Raw genomic sequence first — 10,011 nt, 5'->3', positions numbered from 1 at the left:
ACCCTGGTGCAAGTGAAAAGTAGGTAAACCAGTAAAATACTTAGAAAATATAAGAGATTAAACAAAAATAGCCATTGTTTTAAACAAGCTTGCACTAAAAGCTCGGTTTTATACTATGAAACGCGAATTATTAACCACTCCCTTTAATTTAAAACACAATGTGGTGTTTTTAAAGTATTTTGGTTTAGGCTAATAAGATAAAGTTTAACCGTATTAACCCATTTGCATGGAATCAGCATGTACCTGAAGCTGAAACTAAAATGAAAAGCATGTACACAAACTGGGGTGCACAACATGTAGTAAACAGTCAGCCAGGAATAATGCATTTAGCGTGGGGATAGCAAAGAAAACACTTGTAAAGCACACACACACACAAAAAATCTGTGGTACAGTAATATATAACATCGAATAGCGCCTCTGTTATGCTCACAGTTGTGTCAGATTGTGTGCTGGTTTCTTTCACTGGGAAGGTGGAGTCCACTAAGCACAATTTATTTGTGTCCTGAGCCAAATTCAAACGCAGGGGTGTGACGTCAAACCCGGAAGATGTAGCATACAGGGCTGTGGGGTATGAATGCGATCCTTGCGTATGTTTATTATAAATAAAAATATTTAACAAAACAGTTTATAAAGCAAAAAGGCACGTTAGCCAAAACAAAAGACAGAACAATAACTAAAACAAGTATCGCGCTGGTGTTGAACCAGCACGCATAGGAATTATTTTGTTAGTTTCCTTCTTTTACTGCCTCTCTGCTCACGTTCTCCACCCCTAAACACTGCAAGCACATGATTCAGTCAAAGCTGCAGGTCTTTTATATTGTGGTCGAGGGGTCAACTGGTATTGCCAGATGTACCACTCAACCACAACATTCGGCACGTGTTTCATCAAATGAGTGGTCAACAGCCAGTTTATCAATCACTCTGCTGACCACGCATTCTCACGATTGTATCTAAACGCGGCATTTTAACCCCATCCAAGCTATAAACAATAATACAACGGCGTGTTTTTACAAAATTAAACATTTAATTTGTAATAATATAATTATATATTATTATATTATTATTATTATTATTATTTTATTTATGTATTCGCGTCCCAATAATAATTATGGGAGAGGCGGGGTGTACCCCGTCACAAAGGGTGTATAGTAAATGTGCACCATTTAAATAAGCAGTTCAGCTATGTTCAAATTATTAAAAGTATTATTTTTACAGATTCTGTAAGAAAGTAATATTAATTGTTTTTAATACCGGTATATTCAGTGACCACAACTGCAATACCTTTTCCTGACACTAAGTGGCAGGCTTTGGGCACATATCTTAAAGTCAATATTTCATTGTAATTCATGTTTGAACCACCAGGGGGGACTGTTGTAAAGGTTTAGTCCCTAAAACATGAAGCCGATTGGACTTCTTTAGCTATTAGCTACTATTAGGTATTAGCTATTAGGTACTACACCGTAAAGAAGGTTGGTTCACACCTATTTAGGTCTCCCATGCTGGACAGAGAGGGTCCCTTTTGTGTTTGAACTTCAATTAACACAAGCTTTGCCACCCTTCTTGCTGCAGTTGTAGAAATGATAACTATATTAAACAGTTGGTGGATTTCTGTTTTTCTTATTTTACCATTGTAAAAACATAACAAAGTGTAATTAAGCATAGTGGAAGTATAATAAAACATAGGTAAGCATTGTAAAGCCCAGACTGCTGCATAGTGCACAGTATGACCATGGGAACACTGCAAAACTACAGTGCTGCAGTGCTGCTGTGGTACAATTTTATAAAGGTATTTATTCCCCTTTCTGTGTTTGTTTTTTATAGATGACCACAAATCTATGTCTATCGGTTCTTATATTTAGTTATACCATCTGAAAAGTGAATTTACCCCTTCTTTCTGGTATTGCCTTGAAAGCCCTGAAGGTAGTTTTGATGTGTTGAGGCATCATAAGAACTGCTAAAGTCAGATAACAGCAACACAATGAGACAGTGCAATATGCCTCTATTGCATTTTAATACTTAGTTCACTTGGTTATTGAACACACAATGTATCTGTGTGCTCCACTCCCAGTCTGCATTGGGAAAGGTGAGGCCTGTTCCCAGCCCTCAGTGTATAATTACATTTCTTTCAGAAAATGTGTTTATTTTTCCCAGGAGATGGCCAGGTCTTCTCCACGTATGGACAGAGGCTTTCAAACATGCTCCCCTCCCCCCATAAAGCAGCACCCAAACAGGCTGCTCACCTCTCTCACTGACCCCTCTATCACACTGAATCGAAAAACACCTACTTCAATCGGTGACCTCATCGCCACATTCTTTGGGTTTTCACTCGAAAACAGTGTTTAGAGCACAAAAATACTCTGAATGGGGCCAAACAAAGAAGGCTCGTCCTCTGGTGAGAGGGCCCAGTTTGCTTAACCATGTCCTTCCCAAACTGTAGGGCTCGCGATACCTGTTAAAGGAGCACTAACCGAGGGTATAAAATCACATTTCTTACCTCTTATTAGCACTAGCAACATTATCACGACCCCCATTTTGTGTGGATTTAGTTCTTTGTTTATACACAAATTTGGGATATGCAACTATTTCAATTACAACTCCAGAGATGAAAAGTTGCTGCAGCTGCTAATCCCCTATTAAATCCAGTGGCCTACAGTCACCTACAGCATAGGTACCCGGTTGCAGCAATTCTTCTATAGCATATTTTAATCAATAAAAAAAAGCGTTCCACCAAATATATTAATTTCTTCAAACAATCAAAAATCTAGAGGTAAAACAATGCTAGTGCCATCATCAGTGTATCAGGTATGCGTCTAATGAAGTGGCCACAGAGCTCTGACTGCTAATTTGTGTGAGTACCCTTGGAAATCAGTTCAGCAGTAGGTCTGTCCCAGATAATAAACAGTTAACATTTGTCTTGGGAAATGCTGCATTATTAGATGTGCAAGGTGATGTCATCTCCCTCTGCCTGGTTTGATATCTCCTGACGTCTTTTATCTTTGTGCAAATGTAGGGTGGTTGTTCAGGGAGGAGAAAAAAAGAAGCTCTCTGATTTGTTGGACCAGTGACATGTTGTATTTATTCTTGGTTCACACAGGCTCCGAAACTGGGCTATTCTGGGAGACGAAAAAGCCTAGATGAATTAATAAAGGCCAGTCTTTGTGGGCCTTTGTAAATATTTAATAAAAAACAGACCATCTTGTTTTGTTGGACGGATTTGTAGCGCCCTGAGTGTGTTTTAGTACAGTCAGGGTTTGCAGTCAGCTTTGCTGCAGTATACCTGTACACAACTGTCAAGTTGAATTCCAGGGTCTTTGTTTAACATGTATATGCCAAAGAAAAACAAGAACATTTATCCATTGTGAGCCCTGATTTTATCTACTGTAACTTCAATCAATTGGGTCTGTATTTTAAAGGCTGTACTGTACTGTACTGTAACACATCCTCACTATACTGTTTCTTTCCGTATTGGTTAATCTATTAGACACATTTACAAAAGACAGTTAATCTCAGGGACAGTTCATCTCAAAGGATTTTGCTTCCTAGTTTTGTATAAATATCTAAATAAAGAGTAGGCGGTAGAGATGGAACAATTATTCAATTACTGATCACCGTGGCTTTTATTATGAGAACCTCCTTGATCCATTAGCAGCCCCAGCACAGTAGATGGAACCTCGTGTGGCTAGCTATCCAGTAATACTTGCTTGTGCGTTGCTAGACTAAAGCTCTTCCGTTTGTTATGTGATGAGAAATGTCAGAACTAAACGAAAAAAAATCAGTGTTCTTGCTTTTTAGTAATAGTAACATTTTAGTCAATGCATATATTACAGTATATCTATAATAAGATGCACATGACATTTTCAGCTGCATTTAAAGGCTTTTTGTGAAGACTCTACATATTGCTTTTTCTTGTTGCTTTTGAATAATAAAGTGTTGTTCTCAGTGCATTTTGGATTATTTCCTGTCTGATATTCTATTATGAAATGTGTTGCTGATTGCACCTCTTACTAGAGGCCTGGGTTCAGTAATGTTGTTGAAGCTGACACCCTGGGATCCTTCAAGAAGCTGCTTGATGAGATTTTGGGATCAATAAGCTACTAACAACCAAACGAGCAAGATGGGCCGAATGGCCTCCTCTCGTTTGTAAACTTTCTTATGTTCTTATGTTCTAAAGTGGCTGCAGTTAATTATCGTTTTATACTGGAACTGTTACACTTCAGGGGATTGTGGAGCTTTGGGGTCGAAGTTTCTGGAGCAAAGAGCCCTGGGAAATGGAGTTATTTTATACAATGAAAAACAAAACAACAAATATGTCTGTGTGAAAGTGAACAAATAGCTCCTCAGTGCCCTGGCTCATTCTGTCACTGGGGGAGGTCATTGTTAGTTGTTAGTGTTTTATGACTTTCCGCCTTCCTAACTCTTGGGTTGGATGGTAGGCATGCCCTAATACTGGCCATTATAATAAACTAAACATTAGCTGGAGCCTCAACACAGGACCAGGAGGAACTAGCTCTTGTTAGTTTCTGTGTCTACCTTTTTTGGTATCTACTGGTAAATTTCTGTAAACCCAGGGCCGACCCCCAGATAACCTGCTTTCACTACATAACAGATTATTATAGGCCCTTATGCACCCTTAAATCACAAATACAACAAATCTGTACAGCACCTTTCAGAGCAGGAGCAGCCCCAGGGTGCTTCACATCAACATTACAACTGACTGGCTCACAAGGCACCATGCTTCCTCTCTTCAAGCAAGCACGCCCAATTCTGCACCGTGCCATTCAGTCCTGGACCTTTCTCAAACACAAATGTTCCAAATTGCATTGTTTTTTGTTTGTGGCCTTCTGTAAGGACCTCCAAAAACTATTTCACTTGTGCCACCTCCAGAGGTGAACTATAGAAGATTTAGTGAATTTGCTAGCTGCGCCATCTAGCCCAATGAAAGTTTGTTGCTGTGGGCTATTGTGGAGAGTGTTGAAAAAATATGGATTATTTTGATGTGTGGTACAGGTAGTCAATGGGCTGTTACCATCAGCTAAACTACCTTTAGGGAATGTAAACTATGTAGTGAACATACAACAATCAATTATATTGCAGTGTCAAATTAAGTATGATTGCAGGACAAGGCAGCATTAATATCCTAAACAGGTAATTTAGACTTGCTGGCTTTGCCATTTTGAATGCCATGTACAGAATGGGTAATGAGAGACAGCTGTCAGTGAGCTCTGATTGTGTCACTTTCAATGGTATTTGCTAAAAGGGCCTGTGACGGGGAACTGCCCCATCTATATGAATGTGTTTGGAACTGGCAGGGAGGGGGGTAAATTTCTCCCTGCCAGGAAAACATGTGAGAATGTGGCTGGAGCTCTAATTGAATGATTAGTAATTATTGATTAATTGGGCTCCAGCCACAGGGAATAAAAGCCAGGGGAGAGGGCCTGGCTGGCAGGTGTTCTTTTGTTTGGGAGTTTTCTTTGTGTTGGAGAGTTTTGTGTTTTAGAAGCAAGGAGTGTCTTGTTTTAAAAGAGTTGGAACCTGACCGTTTATTTTTTAAGTTCATTTAGATTATTTGTGTTTGAATCTCTTTCTGCTGGCCCTTGTGCCTGTTTATTTGATTATTTTATTTAATAAAAACTTTAGTTTTTGACTTTACATTGTCTCTGAGCCTCAGCCCTCTGTCATCCTGTCACAGGGCCAAACTAAATAAATTGAACTGAATAAAATACCCAGTTGGATGCTTGACTCGATATTCAAAGAGCCTTTTTGCCCATAGTTTATTCTCTTCCTTTTGCTCCTCAGACTGTTGTGTAGTGCTATTGAGAGCTGCACGTCTCATGTTGCCCAGTGATGCCAAGCCTGCCTACTTCAATGTACTCCAATACTACCGGGTTAAAGGTCAAGAAACCCGTGTCTTCATCAGCGCCAAAGCAAAGAGATGTGGTGTGCTTTTTGCGGGCCCAGTGATGTCAGAACAGGAGTTATTTCAGAATGGGGGGGGTGGGGGGTGTCAGTGGAGAGAGCTCGAGAGGTGCCACCGACCATGGGCAAAGTCTGTGTGAGGATAATGGTTAGACTGTTTGCAAGAAATGCAGTTCATTCAATCCAGGAGCCATATGGGCACTTCAAGCACATGCTGAACAGTATGATTTAGGAGTGACTGAAATGCAAGCAGGTTAAAACTAACCCACATGACTTCCATTTGAATACACCCACATGAGGCACGCAAAGCATTAATTTGACTTAAGGTATCTTGACTAAAGCTTTTATTTTATGTAGGCATCATACAAGTGACATTTCACATACACTTGAGATTTAACCCATGGTTCCAAACACAGGGATCAAAATGTAGTTTTTCAAATGCTCAAGCATCGTATATATATTATTATATATATATATATATATATATATATATATATATATATATATGCTGTGTGTGTGATATTTTTCCAACATATGCAAGTTATAAGGTTTCATTTCATGCATAAACTCCATCTTGAGATACATTTTTTTACCCCATTACCCTTAGAGGTTACATCTAATCTATCTGTTTTCAGGACCAATGGGATTTTGAATAAATATATTAAAACATGTTTAAAAATGGCACTGCTGTTGTTTTCTTTGTTTTCAGAGGGATTTCCAACATATGCAAGTTATAAGGTTTCATTTCATGCATAAACTCCATCTTGAGATACATTTTTTTACCCCATTACCCTTAGAGGTTACATCTAATCTATCTGTTTTCAGGACCAATGGGATTTTGAATAAATGTTCAAGAATATTAAAACGCATTATTATTGCTGGTTTATGTGGTCCAAATTACAGCACATTAGGATGATATTTCTAGAGAATTTACAGACACATTGGATGATATTGTTAGAGTCAATTTACAGTATGGTCAGGTGGGTAAAATGGCACTGCTGTTGTTTTCTTTGTTTTCAGAGGGATACGGCTGTCAGTTCAACCACTTAAAGCATTTAAGGTCTGCAGTACTACATACAGAAGAGAAATTCTCAATTTTTAATTCTGTCTAAGAATTAAATATTCAAAATTCTTGGATGTTGCATATCAGAGATTCTAAAACACAATGACTTAAGCAGGTATCCACAATGTGGCTGTTAGGAATGAAGAAAATGTCTGTTAGCTTGAAGTAATAACGAAATCCTTTGTCCACTGCATCCCGAAAATATAATCTTAAGTGTTTACTGTAAACATTTTTTATAATTTACCTTCCTGTAACTGGGGGATAAAGAGCACACTCAACAGTTGAAATAGAAAAACAGAAAGTACTAAGGAGCAAAAACCTCCGCATGGAGTTGGTAAATATAATGAATTTGTGAGTAAAGACTTAAATAATTCCTTTTGTAATCATCCTTTTTTTTGTTTTAAAAAAGTATTAGATTTTATTGCTTTTTTATTTCTTAAACACAGAAAGGACCTTACAAAGTACAATGCTGTTGCACTATTATTATGGTTATTTTGTAGTATGCTGCAAAGTTTCCAAATTACAGCACATTAGGATGATATTTCTAGAGAGGGACTCTGTATTGTAATGGTAGACTGCTAAAGGAACAACTTGTATTGAGTTCTGTTGTCAGTCACCCCCAGCAAGATCATGTTCTGAACACACTGCCTTGCTGAACAGAGTATCAATTTATTGGCACAAGTCTTTATCTACCTTTATTTTGCTATGGTGGAGTGACTTTGAAGTCTAACTTCTGTTCACCTGCTGCCATTTCAAAAACTCATACGTCCAGTAACAGATAATGCTGCTGATATGACTGCTGAAACTGGAGTCACCACTGTTTTCCTTGAACTTCTTACTTGTGATACCAGCAGCAGCTTAGACTATTTGTAGGAACTATAATTTCCTTTATGTTTTCACAATACAATGGTAGCTGAAATTTCCAACTGGTCAAATAGACATCCTTGAAAAGAAAAAAAAAAAAAAAATATATATATATATATATATATATATATATATAAAAAATCTAAAATATATAAACCCCACAAATAACTCCATTAGGGCTGCTGAGTTGAAGGAAGCAGGAAGCTGTGTGCCCTGCTGCCGAGCAGTCAAAAGTCTGTACTGTGTGTACCGATTTGTGTTTGTAGTCAGGGCTGTTCCTGCTTATGTGTAGTTAGCTCACCGAAGGGAGTTAGGCTTTTGTTTGTTTTTATGTATTTTGAAATTAAAAGTACATGTAAAAGCTCTTAACTGTCAGTCTGTGTGTTAGGTCTCATTATTAAAGAAGGGAAAGCGAGCAGTGAGGAGAGCTTCATCACATATGTGCTCCTTCAGTTATCCCGTCCTCTTTTTGGTTGCCACCTTCAGTATTAAATAGCGTTCCACTTTCAGTTCACAGACCGTCCCAAAACAATGGCAGTACTTATTGGATAGCCTATTGAGACACAGGCTATTTGAAGAAGGGATGCAAGCATTTCTGATATAGCAGCTGCAATGACAGAGAGAAAAGAGGGCACAGTGCCAAGAAGAGTTCAACCAGACAGCCATCACGTCTGGGGATCACCTTCAGGAAATGTTCAAACTTTCTCAATTTATTATAATGAGCACTTTTATGTTTTTTTTTTTTTTTTTTTTTCAATGATCAGCTTGGCTTGATAATCCCTAAATATGATCTGATGTTGGCTGTAAAGGTTACTGTATATTAACTATCCAATAAGAAACATGAACAACATTTGCTAATATGTTGGTATGCTAACTGTGTACAGTTTAAGTGGTGTTTTGGTTTATGAAATGTTTTGTGTTAATGATCCAATTTAAAAAATGTATATACTTTGTCAAACTGGTAAGTGTATAACATTAATAAAAGGGTAGCCAGGATGTATTGGACTTTAATCAACATTCATAAATCATTCTTCGTAGACTGCGTGTTTTTTAAAGGCTGACCCCCTGAGGAAGGCCGAAGGAGAGTTTTTTTTTTTTTCTAGACTGCAACAAATGCAGTTAGGATTTCTTACATCGTAGCCAGTGTCTTATTTTTTTGACAGCTATTTCCAGTTTATTGTCTGTAGTTTTTCCTGATTCAGCACAGGAATGCTCTGCTTCTTAAATGCTGATGAGTTTACCTTTTACAGAGCTACATGCTCTCTACAAGAGAGGTGCTATGGCATCCAGCTATTCCTTTTAAGCAGCTTTCTCGTGCTCACCTCGAGATGACATGTTTTCCCAGGATCCCTGAAGCTTCCTTACAGCCGCTGCTGAACAATAGCAGGAATAAATGGACTTTTCCAAACACTTTCACTGCAGCCAAGAACAGTGCTGTGAGGATCAGCTAAAGCAATATTATCCTTAATAACATGTACTGGTATTTGAGCTTATTATACAGAACCCCATACTCGCATGCAATCTGTAAACCAGTACGATTTTAGTATGGGGTTATGGGGTCAAAGTACCATGGGGTCAAAAATTTCCGCTGTGCGGCTCCACCATTATCCACCCAGCTCATGCAATTGTAGAACAGGCTTGGATTTGATCATCATGAAATAGGAATCTGAATTATGTTTGCTGTAAAGGTAACCACATATTAACTATCCAATAAAAAAAATCCCTAACATATTAGAAAGCTAAGTAGCCAATGGGGACAAGCTTCTATTAATATCACTTTTGTTATCTCTGGGAAATAAAAAGGTTTAGTCATGTCAGTAAGTTGCTGTACAGTGTTGAAATGTTCATGCATATGAAATACAGTAGCACAGCAGCATACAGAACACTGCATATTGTGTACATTTGCAGATCTCTTGTGTTTATTACACTGTATTGTACTGTACAGTATAGTATATTTTATTAATAAACTATATTGCAATCAATACAATATAATATTTTAAGTTTCACAGCAAAAGCAGAAACATTTGTTACACCAATAATGTTTTAGTCCTTTTTTTCCCAGGTTGTTGGTGAACTCTACTTTTGTCACCAGACCTTCTTTGGAACTGGTGTATGGCAAAAATGGTTGTTGTTACAAGAGTTACAAGAGTTACAAGAGTTGCCAAGAT

The sequence above is a fragment of the Polyodon spathula genome, chromosome 20, assembly GCF_017654505.1.
Source record: "Polyodon spathula isolate WHYD16114869_AA chromosome 20, ASM1765450v1, whole genome shotgun sequence".
NCBI lineage: Eukaryota > Metazoa > Chordata > Actinopteri > Acipenseriformes > Polyodontidae > Polyodon > Polyodon spathula.
The sequence above is the reverse complement of the archived record's forward strand: the minus strand, read 5'-3'. Positions refer to the sequence as shown.